The sequence below is a fragment of the Sciurus vulgaris genome, assembly GCF_902686455.1.
Source record: "Sciurus vulgaris genome assembly, chromosome: 2".
Lineage (NCBI taxonomy): Eukaryota > Metazoa > Chordata > Mammalia > Rodentia > Sciuridae > Sciurus > Sciurus vulgaris.
In genome coordinates, this window is record NC_136462.1 from 113,960,837 (window position 1) to 113,970,888 (window position 10,052).

At 49.4% G+C, this 10,052-nt stretch overlaps 1 long non-coding RNA gene across 2 annotated transcripts; it reads right to left on the bottom strand.

Annotated features, from left to right (window-relative positions):
- Positions 1 to 770: 770 nt before the first annotated feature.
- On the bottom strand, positions 771 to 8,567 carry LOC306653019. 2 transcript variants are annotated; one of them, XR_013761613.1, is made up of 5 exons: positions 7,609 to 8,567; positions 5,653 to 5,881; positions 4,149 to 4,228; positions 2,585 to 2,694; positions 771 to 1,903 (listed from the first exon to the last, which is right to left on the bottom strand). It is a non-coding gene; the product is annotated as an uncharacterized lncRNA (long non-coding RNA). The 2 variants fall into 2 exon arrangements; XR_013761614.1 differs by lacking the exon at positions 7,609 to 8,567 and having other exon boundaries at positions 5,653 to 7,028.
- Positions 8,568 to 10,052: the final 1,485 nt, after the last annotated feature.

A 10,052-nucleotide genomic window follows, 5' to 3' on the forward strand; every position in this document is an offset into this window, starting at 1 on the left:
CTGGCTTCAGCAAGTGCCTCCTCATGGCTTTTTCCTGTTGTCACCCACCCCCATGACTAGATTATCTCTGAAGCAAATCCCAGATATCATTTCATTTGTATTTAACATTACATCTAAAACATTAGAATTCTTTTTTTTTTTTTTTTTTTTTTTAAGCACAATACCCTTATCATATATAAAAGGCTTGCTGTGGTCACATTTAATGTCACTAGCTAGTCAGTGCTCACCTTTCCCTGACTGGATGCCATAGTTTGTTTGTCATAACCTATTTGAGTCAGCATGCAAATAAGGCCCACACATTATGATTGATTTATGACTTTTGTTTGGCAATCATTGGGAATAGTGCCTCTTGGTGGTTACATGACTAGCTTGATGTACAGCTTGATGTACAGGCTCCATTTTGCTTTACCTTTTTAGAAGTTTATTTAAAGATTTAGAATTTTGCATATGGTTCCAGAATCTATTATACAAAATAAAATATTTTCAAGGGGCTGAGGATATAGCTCAGTTGGTAGAGTGCTTACCTTACAAGCACGAGGCCCTGGGTTCAATCTCCAGTGCTGTTAAATAAATAAATATTTTCATAAAGGTTGATCTTTTGTATTCCTTTTCTCCCAACTACTGAGTTAAATTATGCTTTATTCCTACATTGATTATATACAATCACACACCCATCTCCTCCCTGTTTTTTTTTTTTTTTTTTTACTCACAGACCCACAGGCAAAGCGGGAAGCACTGTTGTTATCTTCATTTGCAGTGCTAGGGTTCGAACCCAGGGCTTCATGCAGGCCAGGCAGACAAGCTACGGCTGAGCCACATCCCCAGAACACCTGCTGTTCTTTGCTGGGGGCCTCCACATTCTCCCTCCGCCTCACTTTCTACACCCCACTCTGCCCTCAAGAACCAACGAGTTCTTCCCAGTCCCTGGTACAGCCATGGTGCCCTCCGCTGTGCCGATGGCCCGGCTTTTGCCATTACAAACTGAACTGCAGAGAGAGACCTTCTGCTTCCAGCTTTGGGCATTTTTGCTGGCATTTCCTCCAGGGTCTCCTCCCAGCAATCGCCTCCTGAGTCGCAGGCTGGATAAACATGTTCCCCGTCACTGGGGGTTGAACCTAGAAGTACTCTCCCAGTGTGCTACGCCCCCAGCCCTTTTTATCTATTTTATTTTATTTTGAGACAGGGTCTCACTAAATTGCCCAGGCTGGCCTTGAACTTGCAGTCCTCCTGCTTGGCCCTCCTGGGTTGCTGGGACCCACACACAGTTTGGTTGGCTCTTGCCAAGTTCCCCTGTGAAGGGCGGTAACCTTTGGCTCTCCACGAGGGCCTCTCTCTCCACAGCCTTCCCAGTGGAAAGGGTTGCCAAATTTCTGGATTTTTGCCAATCTGATAGGTGGGAAATGGTATCTCCAAGCAGTTTTGCTTTGCATTTCTTTTATTTAAGCGGTTTGATCACTTTCCATAGGGTTAAGAGCCATCCACATTTATTTTCCCATGACTATTTTTAGCTCCTTTTTCTAGGACATTGCTGTGCCTTTCCTTCTTCACTTCCAGAAGCCCTTGCTGAATCAGAGACATCCATGCTTCGTCTGTGATGCAGAGTGCAGGTATTTCTTGCAGTTTGTCATTTGTCTTCTTTCTTGGTTTATTTGTTTATTTATTTATTCATTCTGGGGATGTGGCTGTGGACAGGCTGGCCCTGAGGGGCTCCACCAACAGGCGCAGCCAGGTCAGGACCATGGCTGGATCTGGTTGCTCCCTGTTCCAAACAGTCCTGTACTGTCCTTTCTATTCCCTGACTGTACTCCTGCCACCAGTGTCCACCCTGCCCCGTCCTGTCCTGTTCAGGCCTTCGGCATCTCCCAGTCTGAGTTCAGAGATGTCCAGAAGCAAGCCTGGTTGCCTGAGGGAGCAAATGAATGAATGAAACTTGACCTCCTTACCCCAGCACCAAGCCGGGGCAGAGGGAGCTGGCAAAAGCCCTGCCAAGACCAAGGTCTCCTGCCTCGCGCCCTCTCAGACCAGCTCAGGTCTGAATTCCTGCTCTCAAATTGCGTGTAACAACACCTGGCATTGGCTGCTTTTCGTGACTAGAAGAACAGCTGCTCATCGGGAAATTGCTGGAACACAGACAAGTGCCAAGAAGAAAATAGGAATTACCTGTTCACTCATCAGCCAGAGCAAACCACTTTTTGATGTTTTTTTATCACCTTGCTTTTCTCTTACATATTTTACTTTACACACACATACATGTGCACACCTACATATACACATGCACCCCCTTAGCACTGTAACATAGTTACTTCTGCACATAAATATTATTATTATTATTATTTTGGTGCTGGAGATTGAGCCCAGGGGCACTTAACCATAAGCCACATTCCCAGCCCTTTTTATTTTTTCTTTGAGCCAGGGTCTTGCTAAATTCCTTAGGGCCTCACTGAGTTGCTGAGTCTGGCTTTGAACTCGCGACCCTCTTGCCTCAGCCTCCTGAGTCACAGGCAAGTGCCTGGCTGCACATCTTAATTTTAAACAATTATAAAGTAATAAAGTAAGCTACAAAATGAATGTATCATATTCTTACCTTCCCACTTAGCCTCTCTGGATCTCAGTTTCCTTCTCTGTAATAATAGTGCCTCCTTCATCGGCTCCTCGTAGAGGTCAGCTGCAGTTGTGGTGTGAGTGTGGTGAGTACTAGGTAAAAAAGTATGACATTGTCACCATGACCATTGCTGCTATTAATTTCTACTTGTGGGCATTTAGATTCTCAGTTTATTCTGTTGCAAATGATACTGTTCAGGGAGTTTTGGGGGATCATCAGAGAGAATGCTCCAACTCCAACCCCAAATTAAACACCATGGGGACAGAAGCAGCAGGGTGTGCTGGGGACACCCCGCTGCTGAAAGTTAGGATCTCGGGTGTTTGCTGCTGGCCGCCTGGGGGCAGGAAGGGCAGCCAGGCAGGCAGAACAGCATCTGCAAAGGCTCAGAAGTTTGAGAGCAGGGTAGAGGGTGGGTTCTGATGAGGTCATAGGAGCTGTGATTCTGGTCCCTGTTTTACTGGTGGGGTCACTGAGGCCCAGGAAGGGGAAGTGACTGTCTGACAACATGGATGGGGACTCCTGCCCCGTGCTCTTCACCTGCCCACAGGTGGTCCCACCCTCCCCCAACATCTGTGTGCTTGATGGGAGGAGAAGAAGCTGAGGAAGAGGAAGAGAAGAGAAGTGGGAGTTTTTGTCGCATGTATGCCTGTGGGCCCCTGGCCAGTTGAGGCCCAGCTGTCCTGTAAGTGACCTCACATGCCCTGTGAGGAGGAGGCCATCCTCGGCTTCGTCTGCCTCCACGTCTCCTTCCTGACACCTCCCAAAAGTAGACCTTGGCTGGCAGAAGCCAGATCTCCCAAGGCCCTCCCCCCCGCCCCCTTAAGAGGCCTTGAAGACCAAGGCAGGAAAGCCAGGGGCCCATTCAAGTTATCATCCAGAGCACATAATTAGGCTGCACCCCACCCTGTGCCTATTTAAGGGAGTGTAACCATGGTGCCAGTGCTTTTGCTAAGAGGGAGGAGCCAGTTGAAGGCCCAGGGAGAGCTGGGGGAGAGGAGGGGGGGGGAGGCAGGGGGGGTTGAAGTCCTAGCAGACAAGTCAACCTGAGGCCCAGGCACAGCCAAGTGAAGTTTCAGGACTCCTGGAAGATCTTTAAACCCTTCCCACTATATGGAGCCCTTCAAAGCTGGCCACCAAGGCTGATTCTGTTGAACAGGGAAGACTTTCTAAGCACCAAAGAAAATCAACCCTTCTTAGAGCCCTTCCGCCCTTTAAGGTCTGGATTGGAGAGTGCTGCAGGAGCAGCCTCCTTACTGCCCTGGTCCAAACATTCTATGTGACCAGAGCTCAGTCCTCCAACACACAGAGGGGCTCTGCCCTGCTGCTTACAGAGAGTAGCCCCAGGCACAGAGCCATCAGTAGTCCCACAATGGCTGAACCTCTGACTCTGGGCCTTGGGACAGTTTCATCAATACAGTAGAAACTATCATTTCTGAAGAGCCATTATGAGTTAAACCACAATGTGTGACTCAGGATGTTGTGAACAGGAAGAACCTCAGAATCCAAAAGCGGTGCAGGGAGCTGTCCACAGGGGAAAGGAACTCACCCACAACGGTTGAGGTGGCGCTGGTGCTAAGGCACAGGCCTTCTGAGACAGCTCTCACTCTGGTACCTTGTTACCTCCTTCTATCAAAGAGCAGTAGAGGACATTCAGCTCTAGCTCCTCATTAGGAGCTCCACAGGCCCAGGACACAGGAGCAAGTGGTCATCTGGACCAAGGTGGGTGGAGGGTTGACAGGGCAGGTGCAGAGAACCCTGGAGAAGAGGGTGGCAGGAGAGACCTCCAAAAGCTTCTGGAGGGAGTTAGCACAGGAAGCAGGAGGCAGGAGGAGGAGCAACACTTCACCAGGGGACTTAGAGAGGGAATTCCAGGAGGGGAAGGCGAGCACAATCTCATAGGGGAAAGGAGGCTGATTTCTCCTGAGCCCTGCTGCTCTGGATTCCTGGGGACGGTAACTGGGATCCCCAGCACCGGGTGTAGACCCTCCCACTGCAGGATCCAAGGATGCACGCTAACCCGCAGACTGGACAGAGATTGATTGGACATGGCGTTTGTAATCTGGAAGTAACCTGCTGGTGGAAATGCAGGGTCGTGGCAGGCATGAGGAAAGTCTTTTTCTGAGTAATGTTGCTATGCAAATGGTTGTGTATGCGTGCATGCTGGTGGGGGTGGGGATGCCTCCCTGTCGATTTTCAAATAGCACCTTAAAAGCCACCTGCTCATCTCCAGCTCTTGAAGTGGCCACTCCCTTCCTCCCTCACCTTGATTACACCATCCCCCTCTCTGAGTCTCATACACCAAGTGAGGCAGGTTCTTGAAGTCAGGTCTCAGGCCGTCCCTTTGCTGGGATATCAGATGCGCCCTCTGGTGGCCAATGTCAGTCACACACCCACGGAAGGGGCACCATGCGCGCCTTGCTTAGCTGGAGTGTGTTTTGTGCATTTGGGTAAGGGAGAGTGCTTGTGTCCTGGGAGGAAGTGGGTGACAGGCTCGTGACAAACAGAATGCAGAGCATCTCTAATTCTCAATCCCTGATGAAAATGCAGGAAGAGAGGCGGGGGACATTTTCAACAAAGGCCAACACCAGTAAGGTCTTTCTGGGGCCTGTGTGGGATGCTCAGGTTTCCAAAATTCTCTGGGGTGCCCATCGTGCTAATTCACTTTGAGAGCATCACTCTTCTGCTCCAAGTCTCATCCCACCAAACTGAGTAAACACCAAACTCCTGGCCATGGTGTTCGGAGCCTTCCAGAAGCTGACCCTGCCTGGGAAACCCTCTGGCCTCACTCCCTCACTCTTCACTCTGGCCTCACTCCAGGCAAACTTCCCCACCCCTTCCCATCTCTGAGCCTCTGCTCATGGTGGCTCTTCCTCCTAGTGTCCTACTTCCTTCTTTCGTCCCCACTGCACTTTTAAAATCTTGACTAAAATGCTGCCTCCTCTTAGAAGCTTCTTGAGTTTTCCCACTTGGGTCTGTGCTTATCATTCCTGTGAACCTCCAAGCAACTTTGTCTACACCTGTCTTCTGGGACACAGGGAGTTAGAATTTACCCGGGCAACTTGGGTTGAAGATGTCCTGTTTTGTGCTCTTAATCTGAGAGCCAGCCCTACGTCAAAGGAGGGTTGAAGACCCTGAGGTCATGCAGGTTAGCAGGTGAGGGATCCTGGGCATGATGAGACTGGCACCCACTGGCACACTGTGCCAGTTAGGTTAGTTCTGTGGTGGTGTTACCATGGATGTCCTCAGGAGCCATGGGAAGGTTCTATGTCCAGGACTGGCCTGTGGGGTGGGGACATGCAATTAATATCAATTGAGAAGCAGATACTGAGTCAGTTTAGCTGTGTAAAAGACTGATTAGGGAATGCTTTTGTGAGGGAAGTGAGGAGAAGCCAGGGGAGGCTGGGAGGGTCATCAGGCCACAGTGCAGGGGCGTGTGGGAAGCACAGCTATTAAGGACTGGCTGTGACAGATTTCAGAGTGCAACTGCCGAAGTCATTGGCCAGTGATGCTCCTCTCACCTGAGATCTGAGGGGTGTTTTCATGGCCACCAGTTCTCGCAGCTGGAAGGAAGGGCTTTGGAGCCTTTGTAACTCAGGAGAGAAGCTGATTGGCCCAGTCTGGGTCCCATGCCCAGTTCAGGCCCAATCAAGTATGGCTTGGCTAATGGGTCAGGCCACTCACCAAGCTGCCCTCTCAGCCAGTACTAGGAGTCTGCTTTCTGCAGCCAATGTTCCCCCAGAGCTGGAGAGGTAAGGAAAATGTCCAGCATCATGGGCGGGGGTGAGGTGGTATAATGTGCAGTGGCACTTTCTAGCTGAACACATCTTTTCATGGTGACACACAGTGGGTCCAGAAGGCCAGGAGCTGGACTTGTGTTTCTCTCCAAGCTGGGGCAGGCACACTTCCTGGCATAGAGGGTCAGGCAGGCCTGCCCTGCTCTGCCCACTGTGGCAGGCTCCCTCTGCTGGTGAAGACCAGTCCTACACCTGACCTATGGCTGCACTCTGGGTGGGAATGTTGGGGTCTGCCTCCCCCATTAGACTGGAAGCCCCTGGTAGGTTGGGACCACTGAAGTTAAACAGTCCAGGCTCTAGTGTTGGGTTTGGATACAGCTGTCCCATTGATGAGCAAGACCTTAATGTCCTCATGCCGGTTCCTCACCCCTCTAGTGAGGATCATCAACTGAGCTGATGGGGAAAACGCTGTGTGGTATGAAGCCTTCGGGTTCACCTCCTGCCCACCGCAGTTGTTGGGATTGAACCCAGGGGTACTCTACCACTGAACTACATCCCCGGCCCTTTTTATTTTTTCAGGTAGGGTCTCACTAAGTCACTCAAACAGGTCTCAAACTTGCCATTCTCCTGCCTTGGTATCCAGAGTAGGTGGGATTAAAGGAGTGCACCACCGTATCTGACTAGGTTCAACTTCTGAGCTGATCTGAACCCAGCTTCGTAAGTTATTTGCTCTGTGACCTTGGGCAAGTTACTCAAACTTTGCCCCATCTATAAAGGCAGAATAAGGAAGGAGCTAATTTTCTTTCTCAAAAAGGTAAATGTGAAGATTCAGTAGATGAATCAATAGACAGCAGATTACGGCACCTGGTATCTCATTGCAATGTAGTGCTCTAGGCGACGACCTCTCTTAACCTTCGCCTCTACCCCAGCCCCACCACTCACATCTCCCCTGCTGATCACTGAAGCGGTGACCAGTGTGGGTCTCACCTTCTGGACCCAACCGCACAGGGAGAATGGGAATCTAGGCGGGCCTCCAGCCCAACAGGCCCCACCCTCATTCACCAGCATTTCATGAGCACTTCACTGCATAGCAAGTGCTGGGCTCGGTTGCCTAAGAGACAGTCCCCAGCATCCTGTCCTTAAGGATTCCCAGACGCCCCAGCACGGGGCACGATTCCTACAGGTCCCAGAGGAGTCTATCTTGGATGTCTGGACACCTAGATTTCAATCTCTCCCTCCTCCCACCCCCAACAAAATAAAGATTTCACCAACTGAGGAGGGAGGAGACTTCAGGAGGAGACTGGAGGACCCAAGGGAGAGGTAGCAACGGGGCCCCAGGCCAGCCGCGAGGAGTCTGGCCCCAGTGACAGATGCCAGAGCAAAAGCGGGAGCGGGAGCCAAAGGCTTGCAGTGGGCGTGTCTCGGCGGAGCGGCCAGACCCGCGGAGGCAGCGGAATGCGCCTGCGTGCCAGGGAGGGATTTCCCACCGCCGGCAGGCAGTGGGTGGAGCCTGTTCCTGACGTGCGGAGAGAGCGGCCCAGCTGAGGTGCCCAGAGCTGGAGGACCTGGGGGAGAGGCTTGAGGGAGGCCGCGGTTTGAGTATGTGCGCACGCGCGTCAAAAGCTGACATCCATTTATCTTGGGAGAGGTCGGCACGGCAGATGACATCAAGGACAGACCCTCCTCGTGCTCACAACCCCGTCCGCCACCCGAGGACTGCCAAGGTGTCCTCTGCCCAAGTGGAAAGAGAGCTCCAAAAAGCAATGCGGTTCGGTTAGGTAAGGACAGCTCCGTCTCTTGAAACACCTCAGTTTGTGGACTTGAGATTCCTACCTGCCACCGGAAGATAAAGGGACATCATAGGAGTCCACACAGGTGGGAAGAGATGACTTTCAAAGAGAATCAAACTAACATTAATCTTACATTGCAGTACTGGAAACTAAGACAACACAACCTCAACAGACAATTAGGGAAGAGATTTGTGATCCAAGAGGCTTCATCCCAGGCACGGAATCAATGATTCTGTCAGCGCATTTTTGAGGCACACAACGACTGAACAAGATACGAGGGGGAACGCTCAACCCAAAGGAGGATGGAATTAGAAGAGAGATCTCAAGATAGGGATGACAAAGTGTGTTGGAAACAGATGGAAGGAACAGATACAAATAATTACATCTAAATGAATGTTGATAATGTGATAAAATACTTTGTAGCTTTAAGCAGGAATTCCTTTTTTTTTTTTTTTTTTTTTTTTTTTTTTTTGCAGTGCTGGAGATCAAATCTAGGATCTCACACAGGCTAGGCAAGCACTCGACTACTGAGCTACACTCCCAAAGCACTAAGTAGGGATTCTTGAAACAAAGAAAACCGTACCTGTTAAAATGCAGAAATGAAACAATCTATTCTGCCCTATCTAGTAAGATGTCCACCATCCACGTGTAGCTATGTACATGCAAATTAATTAAAATTAATAAAAATCAAAAATTTGTTTCCTTAATGTCACCAGTCACTCTTCAAGTGTTCAAGGGCTACATATAGCTAGTGGCTATTGTGTTAGAGCATATGTAGAATGTTCTGTCACGGCAGAAATCATTCAGTTGAATAGTGGAGGTCTCAATTATCTCAGCAAATTTATGGGAGGAAAGGATGAGCTGAGTAGGGAATCAGTTCTAAAGGTCTTCTAGAAGGAGAAGGGTAGCTGGTGGAGGTGGTGCATGCCTGTAATCCCAGTGGTTCTGGAGGCTGAGGCAGGAGGATCACTAGTTCTAAGCCAGACTCAGCAAAAGCAAGGTGCTAAGCAACTCAGTGAAACCTAGTCTCTAAATAAAATACAAAATAGGACTGGGGATGTGGCTCAGTGGTCAAGTGCCCATGAGTTTAATCCCCGGTACTTAAAAAAAAGAAAGAAAAAAAAAAAAGGGAGAGGGGAGAAGTGAAGAGGCAGGACAGTGGCAGAATTGAAAAGCAGAATAGAACTTCTAGATAAGGAAGTGGTGACGGATATGGTGGGATTTGAAATAAGGCAGAAAGAGAAATTTGACTAACCCAGTTAAGGAAAAAGAAAAAAAAAAAAGGGAGAAAATGTAATAAGTAGTAAAGATGAAATCAAATAGGACAAATAAAACTAAAGTCCATCTCTGCCACAATAGCTCTGATCTAGATGACCACCCCCCACCCTGCTGGAAATCAGAGATGCTGTTTCCAAAGATATGGGGCAGTAGATGTACAGGGAAATATCCCCTGGGACAGAATGCCTAAAACTGCTGGGTAAAACTTTAAAAAAAAATTTTTTAAAACATAGTTTGGGTGACAGAAATTAAAGGAAATATCAGCTTTCAGAAACATCAAGAAATCTTAAGTCACCAGAGATAAATATATCTTGGACCCAGTGTTTGCCCATAGGGTATCTGCCCATCCCTGAGGACCCAAAGCCTGGACTTCAACAGGTGTCGCAGGTCATTTTAGGAAAGATAATTCTGGGGGTGAAAGCAAAGTGGGGGATTGAAGACTCATGTAAAGCTGGGATCCCAGAGGGTTATACACTGTGCACGGAGGAAAGCAGAGCCCACAGAGCCTCGTCTGCCTCTGTTTTGAGTGGGATTGCAGCAGAGGAAAGAAGGCCCTTCCCTGGGTGTGAATCTCTAGGACGAGCTGTTTGAAGTGGGTGCTGCTTCTACTTCTGTCTGACCCCCATCCCCCCAAAAGAACTACAAATG